The 11,685-nt window shown below is 39.0% G+C and overlaps 1 long non-coding RNA gene across 1 annotated transcript in view; it reads left to right on the top strand.

Moving 5' to 3' along the window:
* Positions 1–11,685, top strand: part of LOC309636727 — a 464,863-nt gene that overhangs the window by 313,659 nt on the left and 139,519 nt on the right. The window lies entirely within an intron of this gene.

Raw genomic sequence — 11,685 nt, 5'->3', positions numbered from 1 at the left:
CCAAAACTCTTATTCTTTATGCTGATATATCCACTCCATATAGATTACCAGTAACCAAATTAAATCATTTTTTAAAAAATACCTTTTTTACTATCTACAACATATTTTTTTTCCTAATCTGTATGTACCTGGCCCAAGACCACCTCAGTAAAGCTTGTGGAAGGAACCTTTGGGATAATCAAACCCAGCTCCACTCATGAAACATGACTACTTTTTATAACATCACTAAGTGGATATCTGTCCACTGTTTGACTGTTCCAAGTGTCATTTATTCCATTTGCAGTAAGTCCTCAGCAAAGCAAATCTGAATCAAATCAAGTGCCATAAAAATATTAGGCTGCACATTTTCATAGCACAAAGAACAGTTGCATGATAAAATTAGACTAAATAAATATATTTAGGAAATATGTAGGCAATATTATTGTTTGTGGGCATGAAACATTTGTCTTCCATTCATTATCACGTATATACAATCTAATAATTTCCCAATGAGAAAATATCCTGACTAGCAGACAGCTGGGGGACAGGTGAATGAGGCTGCAAAGACTTCAGTCTCTGGTATGTCCTGTCTTGCATTTTGATGAGCTGGTGGGAGACAGTGTGAGCAATAGGAAGAGAACAGAGTGTGGAGTTTAAAAACATCTGGATTCAAATCTCAGTTACACAACTGGTTCCAGGTCTCACCAGCTATACAAAGTTAAAGTAGAAACTTAAGCTCTCTGAGTCTCTGTTTGCCTCGTCTGGAAACTGAGAATAATGATAACTACTTCGCAGAATTGTTAAGAGAATCAGAGGAATCAGATAAGCTGATATAGGTAAATTTCTTCATCAATAACAAGGTGCTATGCGAATAGAGATATCATTATGCCCTCCAGTACTTAAAGGACATGAGTGAATGTAAAATAAATTAGAGATGAGAGAGAAACTGACTAAAAGCAGAGCAAGGGGGCTTCCCTGGTGGCACAGTGGTTGAGAATCTGCCTGCTAATGCAGGGGACACGGGTTTGAGCCCTGGACTGGGAAGATCCCACATGCCACGGAGCAGCTGGGCCCGTGAGCCACAATTGCTGAGCCTGCACGTCTGGAGCCTGTGCTCCACAACAAGAGAGGCCGCGATGATGAGAGGCCCACGCACCGCGATGAGGAGTGGCCCGCACTTGCCGCAACTGGAGAAAGCCCTCGCACAGAAACGAAGAACCAACACAGCCATAAATAAATTTAAAAAAATAAAATAAAAGCAGAGGAAGGTATAAGAGGAATGAAGAAAAAGGTGAATGAGAAAGGGAAAAAAACAAACACTGGGAGAGGAGAAAGTCTGTTCTGCCCTCTGCATTTATTCAGAATAACTTCTTTATATCCAACATTGTGTGACATGTTATCAGAAATTTTTAAAAGTAATAATAAAGCAGTAGAAAATACGATCCCGACTTGAGCAAGTGCTTCCTATTACAGTTTAGAAGCAGAAGACCAGGCCTTATCATTTACTTGACTTGTTCTGTGATTTTGGTGGAAGACATGGCCAATTTGAGCCTCATTTCATCTGTAAAATGGGAATGATAAATCTCTCTCTTCCCAGATTGTTGATGAGAACTGACTGAGAAAGCATATGTGAAAATATACCATGAGCATGTGAGCTATTGGTGTGGTTCTGTTCATCAGCACAGATGACAGGATAGGATCACAATTATTGATACACTTGGAACTCATCATTTCTGTTTGACAAATATGGCCGTAAACCGGAAACAGGACAGTCAAACATAATTAAAGGCTAAATGACTGCTCTGTAATGAGAAACAAGTTTTTCTTTTTAAACTCCAACAGCCTCAAGTGTTGCAGTACGCCTTAAGGAGACTGACATAGGAATACAATTCAGGGAGAGAAAGAGTGACTTCAATGGCAGCTTTACTTCTCCTTACATTCCCTTTGGATCTAATTCCTGGATCTCAGTTTCCCCCCATGAACGGGTGATAATTGCAAATTCACAGTATGTGGACTTGGGTTGGTTGGTTGATTTGTTTGTCGTGTTTGTGTGTTTGCTGCATAGCAAGCTCCCTTTCTCTAGAAAGAGCACCATATTTCCTTTGATAGAATGGGCTCTTGAACTCCGTGCAGTTTTGGTGGGTCCTAAATAAAGATATTATTTCTTTCTTGAAGGGAAGAATAGGGGTTAATGATTCAAGCTTGGCCACTACGACCTTGAGCTTAAGACAAAGGACTTGAAAAGATGACTGGAGCTGACTGGTCCACAGTGTTATCTGATGAGACTGAGGTTAACTCTTGCTACTTGATTTCCCAAGAGCTCTCTTGTTTCCAAACCCTTCCCATGGTGGCTCCTCAAATGTTCCTTCGGTTCTGTGAATCAACTCAGACACTTTCATTAAGCAACCTCTTTGTTTAAATTAGCCAAAATGGATTTCTGTTGCCAGAAACCAAAACCTAACAAACACTCCCAAAACAACCAAAAACAGAAAATACAATGATACCGCAACCTTGCAGTACTGAGAGAGAATAATTTCAGTCAACTCTAAGACTTGTGGGAACAAGTGTTGTTCAGATGTACTTTTCCATTGTGTAGTTAACACAGGACAAAATGTGTAAGTGAATCCACCCATCCTTACAAGGCACAAACCCTAGCTGTTAGTCAGTCTCACATAAGAAAGAGGAAATTTTGGTGGCATTTAGACCAGCCACAGATAGAAATTTTGATGTAGTCCAATTTATTTTTTGTTGTTTTACTGCCAGTGCTTTTGATGTCATATCCAAGGAATCACTGCCAAGTCCAACGTAATGAAGTTTTGCCCCTGTTCCTTTCTAAGAGTTTTGTAGTTTTAGGTCTTACATTTAGGTCTTTGATTCATTTTGAGTTAATTTTTGTATGTGACGTAAGGTCACAAATAGAAATTTAAACATTATTATTACTCAAGAAATCCTGGCATCACTGAGTGGAATTTTTAACAAAGGTAGGTTATTGAGTCAGGATCCCTGAGTAGGAGGGAATATTGGCAATTCAGGTAGTGCTTCAGGCCCAGAGTAAGGAAAACTGTGGGTTTGAAAAAGTGTGGTTTCGGTACCTTCCCTCATCCTTTAAAACAGCCCTCCCTGCCCTTCCAGCACTCAAGGCCTATCCTCCCCCATATCTTTCAAGATCTTACTCTCTTCAGAATTCATCCAAACCATCACCAGAGTATGTGCTGGGAAGAGAGCTGGCCTTTGTGGACCACATGCTGTGTGCCAGAAACTTTCCTGTATTATCTCATTTCATAGCACCTGAAAAAATTGGCTCATATCTGCTCAGGAAAAGACTCTATCTGTATTCATATGAGGAATTCAAAGACTCAAAACTTTTCAGATCCATTTATTCCTTCATTCATTTTCTCATTTATTCTTTTTTTTTAACTTTTATTGGAGTATAGTCGATTTACAATGTTTTGTTAGTTTCAGGTGTACAGCAAAGTGATTCCATTATGCTTATACATATATTCATTCTTTTTCAGATTCTCTTCCCATATAGGTTATTACAGAATATTGAATAGAGTTCCCTGTGCTATACAGTTGGCCCTTGTTGGTTATTTTATATATAGTAGTCAACACTATATAGTAGTGTGTATGTTAACGCCATTTGCAGCAACATGGATGGACCTAGAGATTATCATACTAAGTGAAGTAAGTCAGACAGAGAAACACAAATATCATGTGATATCACTCATATGTGGAATTTAATTTTTAAAAATGATATAAATGAACTTATTTACAAAACAGATTTAGAAAACAAACTTACGGTTAGCAAAGGGGAAACATGGAAGGGAGGGATAAATTAGGAGCTTGGGATTAACATACACACACAGTTCGTTTATTCTTATTTTTTCACAAATAACTACTGATTAAAAATAAAAGTAAATACATAAATAAATAACTCTTGAGCACCAACTATGCAGCCCACACCATGCTTAGATCTAGAAATACAGCTATTAACAAGCCCACAAAGAGCTGAATCTCTACTGTGAAGGTAAAGATAATGCAAGGGAGTCATTAAATGATTCCAAAGAAATCATTGAAAATGGTGGGTTCCCAACTTGATATTTGGGAGCAAGCAAATCTTTGGCCAGGAAATCTTGGACTCAAACCTCATAGGATCCAATTCATGAGGTCAGTCCACCTTCTGCTGAGATCGTTTATAACAGACATAATCAGATTTGAAACCATAGTATTTGGAATTTTGATCAGATTGAAGACTAGATGGTATAAGAATTAGCAGGAGGAGTGACACCACATTATCTCCTATGGCATCTAGTGACAATTAGATCTAGTGACTAGAGGAGTATCTCATTCTCACCCATCAACAGATGACTGCCCATTAAAATCCAATAAAAAAATATGGAAGTCCATTTCTTTGTTAACTCCAAACAGCTACAGTTTCTACTTGCATAGATGGCTAATAAATTGTCAATTTTCTACAACTACCCTTACTATCCAGACACTTTTCAGTTGTAATTTCAGGCATTATAAGAACATGTCCTTATCCCCCTATTTAAAGCAGATGTAAATTTACAAAGTAGGTTGCATAAGGTTTCATGAATATTTTTGTCTGAGATAGAGGATGAAAATTGCCCTTCATAGAGGTTTTAATTTTTTTAAATTTTTTTTTAATTGGGTTTTGTGTTTGTTCTTGTTCCTCTGCTTTTTGTTTTTTGGGCTTTTTGTTTGTTTTTTGATTTTGTGTGTGTGTGTGTGTGTGTGTGTGTGTGATGGGGTTTTGGTTTTGATTTGCTGAGGGTCAGGGTTTTTTCTCAGAAATCTCACAGTCCAACTCCAGGAGTTGGTGTCCTTCAGGATTTCTCAACTGTCAAGTTAGAAAGGACAAAAAATTAAAACTGAAGCAGATGACTCATTTGCATCAGAAAATGAGCTACACACTAAGCCTAACTGCTCTGTAACTCCACTGAGCAGGGGAAGGTAAAAGGCCTGTGATGAAAGGTTTCTCAGAGACAATGAAAAGGTATCTAAAGTGGATCAACAGGACAAACGCACCCAGACCTCGTGTTTTCTGACACGAACAGACACTTTAGCAGCACAATAGCTTGTATTCACAAGATGTCTGGCTATTGAAAGCTTTCTTCAGACTTTTTGAAATATTTCTCTAATGAGAAATTAAAGCTAAAAGAGTGATAGTATCAGAGAGACTTTTTTCCCCTACTTTCTTTTGACTGAGAAACAAAATCCCTGAATACTCTTTTGTGACTGGACTTATTGACCATCTCTGGAAGCTTGGAAGAATGACTCTATGTGGCTATTTAGAAGACTCAATTCAGGTGGGAAAGGTTGGGACCTGTCAGCTAACCCATCCTCCCATGGGGAGAGTTAGAAAGAAAGAAGAGAGTGAGCAACGATACGCAGCACTTAGGAAGTGCTATTCACCTGGGTTCAGAGGTCACTTTACCTTGACAATATCCTAGTTTCATTTCTTGAGCAACTGTATTCTGCTAGGCACCTGATGAAGCATTGACCCGAGATTTCAGCTCCTAAATTATAGAAAGGAGACAGAAAGCAAAGGCAGATGAGACATGCAAATTCAATCCACCTAATCGTGTAGGAACCCTGGGTAAGCATGGAGAGCCAGGCTTTTCTCTGCTTCCTGAAGAAGCAAGAAGCATCAGTGACCCAGTGTGGAAATACAGCGATTCAAAATTCAAATTACATTTCTTCCAACTAGGTAAGCTGGCTCCCATGCAGCAGCCTGATTGGTGGAAATCTACCACATTAAAACTCCAATTCATGGATGTTCTCAGAATACATTCTTATCTCTGAATCAATGGTATGACCTAGTGTCTGGGGCCTACTTTGCGACCGGCAGAGATCCTGACTGACTCATTAGTCATTGTATCCCCAGGCTTGGCACTGTGCCTGAAACATAGTAGACTCTGAATAAATACGTGATGAATGAAGGAAAGAAAAAAGAAAAATAAAAAAAAATTAAACCCAAAATTATTATCAACATGTGCTGTGTGTCACTTATTTCTATTTAATTAAGATTCTGGTTGTTTCTGTTCTGACTTTCCATTTTGTCTAATCTGATAGACTGGAAGTTCTGATTTTAGGAGTTTTTACTCCATTTGGATTTTTAGATTAACGTTCAGGGCAGACATCATGAGTGTGTAATTTTTGTCCTTCCTGCTGTTAGTCTCCAACAAAACATGGGCCTTCTCTTTATTCCTCTATCCACGTTATCTCCTCTGCCCCAAGGATGTGGACAGACCCATGCTCCCAGGGGGAAGGATCTTCTATAGGAGCATAGCAATCAGCCTCTATTGGGCAAACACCTCAATGGGCCAAACTAGTATCAGAACACAAGGGATGCTCTAGTCACCTCTTCTTCCCCTACTTCTGCACCCTGGGGACTCTCTCACTCTTTGAACCCAAGGGAAGTAAGGCAAGGACCAGAGCCTGCTTCCTCTCTTTCTCATTCCATGTCCCCTACCCTTCTCCCTGCTCCACCTTTTCATGCTGTCTTTACTTTTTTCTCGTTCTTCCTCCTGGCCAGATGAGTGTATCTGTCTTCCTGTCCTCAGACACTCCTCTCCTCCCAGGAGGTGAGGAAGCACAGCCCCTAATTTGCTCAGCCCATTATAGAAAGGTCCAGGCTACCTGTGATGGAAGGATGGACTATCTAATACATGGGTTCATGGTCAACCAGTACAGGAGAGTGAGGAATAGCATGGACCATGGTATCAGACTGCCTGAGTCTGAATCCCAGATCTTTATATATTAGCAGGAAGACTTTGAACACATTACTTCTCTCTGTTAGTTTCACCATCTGTAAAATGGAAATAACTATAATACCTATCCCAGAGCATTGTTGTGATTATTAAAAGAGCATAGATAGATAGATGATTGGTAGTTAGAGAGAGATGATAGATAGATAGATAGATAGATAGATAGATAGATAGATAGATAGATAGATAATTTTAAAAATAAAAATAAAAAGAACAATCCTTAACATACGGAAGCTGGCCAGACACTCACAGCCAGGCCACATACTATTCTCCTGTTGGAGATAAAAAATCTCACAGAATACCAACCTCAGACAAAGTTACTCTGAGACAATGACAAAGTAAGACAAAGCAAAGCCACTTCATAATTTTGTCTAAGAACAGACAAAAACAAGGTCACTGTGCTGCCTATAAAATGCTAAACACCACCCCCCTTGGCTAGAATGAGAACTGCTACTTCTTTACAGCTTGATTCTGGCTCTAATCTCTCCCCTCCCTGTAGATAAGATTTAATGAGATACTCCATCATAAAATTGTCCCTGCTTTTTGTCAGCATCCAATTTAAAAGAAATTCCTGCTTCCTTAGACCTTCCCCCCAAATCCCTCAATTAGATCCTAAATCCTTTATTAAGTACTCTCTAACACCCTATTATTGAGGCACCCCACAGTTCCCTTCTCCTGTTCTCATGTGTTCTCCCTCTAGGTAACTAGTAATAAACTCAATTTGTTCAACTTCTGGGTTCACATGGTTTTTCGCTGAAGGGCACTGATGATAGCGAGATTAGAGGGAGATGAGAGAAAGAGAGAACGAGAGAGAGAAGAATAGCGCCTACTGGCACATAGTAAGCATCTGAAAAGTCTTTCCTATCGTTATCATTATACATACCTTGGGAGTATTAAGCACAGGACAGGGAAATCATGTGAGACATAAGAACTGAGAAGGAGACCCGGAAGGTCAGGCCTATCAGTCAAATAAGAAGAATAAAGTATATGTCTAGGACAGAAAGTCAGTCCGGAGATAATGAGATAACTGGTGCCAAAGAGCTCATAGGGATTTGAGGTCAGGGAACAAGGCGTATTAAAATCGTTAACACAATGCCTGGCACATAGGAAACAGGCAAAAATGTAGCTATTTTTTTCATCCTCTTCATCAGATGCTCAGGAAGCCACCTGCCAATAAGATGATGTCTGCTCTATTTATACAGTGCAAGTCCATGACGAACAAGAACACTCCTCCTACTCTGAAAGAGCACACGACAAAGTACTCAGAGGCTCTACTTTCCAAAAGCTCTTGGCATTCTTGTCTGTAACAGGAATGCACAAATATGTTTTTGCACAGCCATCATAACACCATCATTTGGCACTCGGTGCTACGGCCCCGTGACAGTCATTTGCAGTGTAAATTCGACTCACATCCCAGCAATTTTGCCATCCCTCTTACTGTGAAGTCACCTTGCAGGTTTCCTCTATGACGCTGTGATTATTTTTCAACTTTATTGCTAAGCTGATTTGTTTGCCATTTGCTTATTGATGAATTTTGCTGTTAACCAGAAATATGTGTTCAGTAGCTAGTAGCAAGCCCCGGGAACATTGACAGGACAAACCTTACTAGCTGGCAGGAAGAACAGGGAAAACTAACATGAATCCAGCTCTCATGGTTCATTCTGCAACCTGTGTTCCAGGAATTTATCAATTTATCCCACCGATAAGAATAGCGTGCTCACAACAAAGTCATGGAGAGCGAAAAACAGCATATCTGTGTCCATTATTTATTCATGCCCAAGTCACATGGATGAAAAACACTAACCGTTAAGACCAGAAGAGCCATCTTTTATGACGATTGTGCCATTGCTTTCTTTATGTTCCCCCCCGTGCTGTGCTACATGCAGCAAACAAAGGGGAGTTTTCTAATTAGTTCTTAGTGATTCCTCCTCCAGAGCATAGGTGTGGGTATCACAGCATGTAGTGTAAGACTTCTGACGTCCACCTTGTTGGAACCAAATATGTGCACAGTGCAACTCAGTCCAAACAAGTTGCCAGGTTTTTAAAATTTATGTATCATTCTAATGTGACATAACCATATTGAAGAAATATTTAAAATAGAAAAATATTAAAATTTCTATTGTTTCACATCTCTCCAAAAAATACTCACTGTCTTTTTTTAATGCCCAGGGTTTATTTTACACATATACACAAACAAACACATGTATATGTATGTGTTTATGTATGTGCTGTTGTCTGCATGTTGTTACCGAATGCAAGTTCGTGAGGCCAAACAATACTGAAACATCAGAGTCTGGAGCAGAGAAAGGTTTACTGCAGCACCATGCAAGGAGTTGGGTAGCTTATGCCCCCCAAAATCCCACACTCCCCAAAGGAGTGAAAAAACATTTTTAAAGGCAAGGTGACAGAGGGGCGTGGTTGGTTGTTTCTAACTTCTTGGTGTCAGAATCCTTTGTTCTTGCAGCTGTTCACGTAGGTCAGGTCACGATGTTCCTGTAAACCTTCAATAAGACAAATGTTATTGTCTGTTCTGCAACTTTTATCTCTATATGAATGCAAAAGTGTTATACCCTTAAAAGTCAGAGCCTTGAGAATGGGTTATCCTGTATATTTTAGGCTATAGGCAACATTCTTAAGTCAAAGCAAAAGCAATAGAATACAAAGATTAAAGTGAAAGAAACGGATCTAATATGGAGTCAGATTTTTTCTTCCCTATTACATTTTTATACACACAAGTTTAAGAAGAAATATTTCTCCATCTAGCATATTCTGGTCATATCTTCCAAGTGTTTGACTGGAGACATGGGGAATACCCTTATTCTACCCACATTTTTTAAAAAATTTTGCTCTTTCTTCCTATGTTTATTCTTCTTATTGTATAAATAATGTAATAGAATTTTACTATGCCCCTTTAATATTACATTATGTCCCCCAAACACATCATTTTATTTTTTAAGAAGTACATATCATTCTCACATCACTTATATATACTCTTTCTCAAAACTCATTATTTAACAACATTGGGGAAAAATCATTCACGTAATTTTCTACACAGCAGTGGCAATTTCAATACTGAAACTTTGCACTTCTGTGTGCCACTGTTTAAAGGCAGCAAGTGTTGACTAACTCTCTGCATGGGTAGGCCCTCCCAAGAGCCCAGAGCTCCTGTGACAAACACATGGAGAATCACTTGTATCAGTAAGATAGAGATCACAGTGAGAGACAACACACAAAGAACAGGGGAGAGTGCAAGGAAAAAAGTATAACTGAAGAATAATTTCTCAAAAAGAAATCCATCCACCCAAAGGAGCACTGTAGATTGTTACACAGGTTCCCATGGCTGGAAAGGATTAGAAAAGTTTCTGTATAATGAGGGAGCAATTAGATTGAGTTTAAAGCAACCTTGTTATTTATGATGGAGCAAGGTCAACGTGATTAAGTCTCTTCCATTATTTATAAGTTTGTATGTAATTACTATAAATTCTAGATGTTTCATATGTTATAATAGAACTCATGGTAATGTTATTTTAGGTTCTCTTGATGCACGCATCTGTTTCCCCCCAAATTTCAGTCATTAAACCAAAAATGCACACAGTATGCTCTGATATTAATCAAGAGAAAAAGCAAAATAATTTTTGACACACTGAAATTTTTTTTAAAAGAGCGTAGGATCATGAAAAGCCTAGTCATTTTCTTTCCCTAGCCCTGCGTAAGGAAAACAATTTTAAAAAGCAGTTTATATCACATTCTTGGCTTGAACCTTTTTTTGAAATGTCTCTTTTGGTGGCCACTTATAATTAAACACACAACTCCTATGATTAATGTCAATGTTTGTGGTTAAATGAGTCAATTGTTAAATCAGCTATAGCTCTGAAATGTAGGAATGAACAATGAGGGAGTGTTCTCCTCTAAATTTGCATTACTAACATTTGCACTTTGATGGGGGAGTTAGCTTATAGCATCTGTTTCAGACACATGAAAATTCAATTAAACTATCAGCTATCAGAATTACCGTGAAGCAAATATCAACATAGGAAACCATGACCTAATTATATTATGAATTTTAAACCACAGATAAAAGCTACATTCCAAGTTAATCACATTGACTGACTCATTTTCCAGAAAGCTAACAAATACTTTAAAAATCAGATAGTCTCTGGAAATATAAGCAAAGGAGAATCTTCTCTTATTTATTACTTGTTTGTGTCAGATCCTTCTAAAATACAATTTAATGATAACACAAAATATAAGTTTTAATAAAGGAAGGTAAGTCTTAGAATGAGACAGAATGTTACTTTGGAAGATAAGGCAGAAGTTTCTACAATTCTGTGCTAAGAAGTAAGCAGGAAGTTGAATCAAAAATTTCATAGCCTTGGAACCCTATTCCCACTTGCTCACTGATGACCAAGGAGAGGAGATGTGCTATGTGAGTGGAAGGACAGAGCCAGGTCAGAGTAACAGTAGGTTATGCCATGAGGGACTCTACCCAGGCAGAGTTAAAGGTAGACAGCCTATGGGAAGACACACTGCCCTATGGGGAGCTTCTCCCATTGGAACTGAGCAGGAGCCTGTGTGGCTCCTGGGCACAAAGGCTTTCTATGTCCCCTATTTCTTGATTATAGGAAATAGGCTTTATTCAGCCTCCTTGACCTTCCCTGAGTTCCAATGGGGAGGTTTAAACAGTTGCTAATCAGGGAAGGGAGGGGATACAGAGACAAGGGAAGAATGGTCAAGAAATAATAGTGCAGCCTTGGGGCAGGGTCCTGGTTCCCCCTCAAGGGACACACACAATAATATCTTTGAGCTGTTTTGCAGATACTGAAACCCTCACCAAGTGGGAGAAGTTAACTGTATGCTGCCCACAGGCACATAGACCCCAGACCAGTTGAAACCAGAAGGTTGAAGATGCTGATAC

Source organism: Balaenoptera physalus, assembly GCF_965194825.1.
Source record: "Balaenoptera physalus genome assembly, chromosome: 10".
Classification (NCBI taxonomy): Eukaryota; Metazoa; Chordata; class Mammalia; order Artiodactyla; family Balaenopteridae; genus Balaenoptera; species Balaenoptera physalus.
The sequence above is the reverse complement of the archived record's forward strand: the minus strand, read 5'-3'. Positions and strand labels throughout refer to the sequence as shown.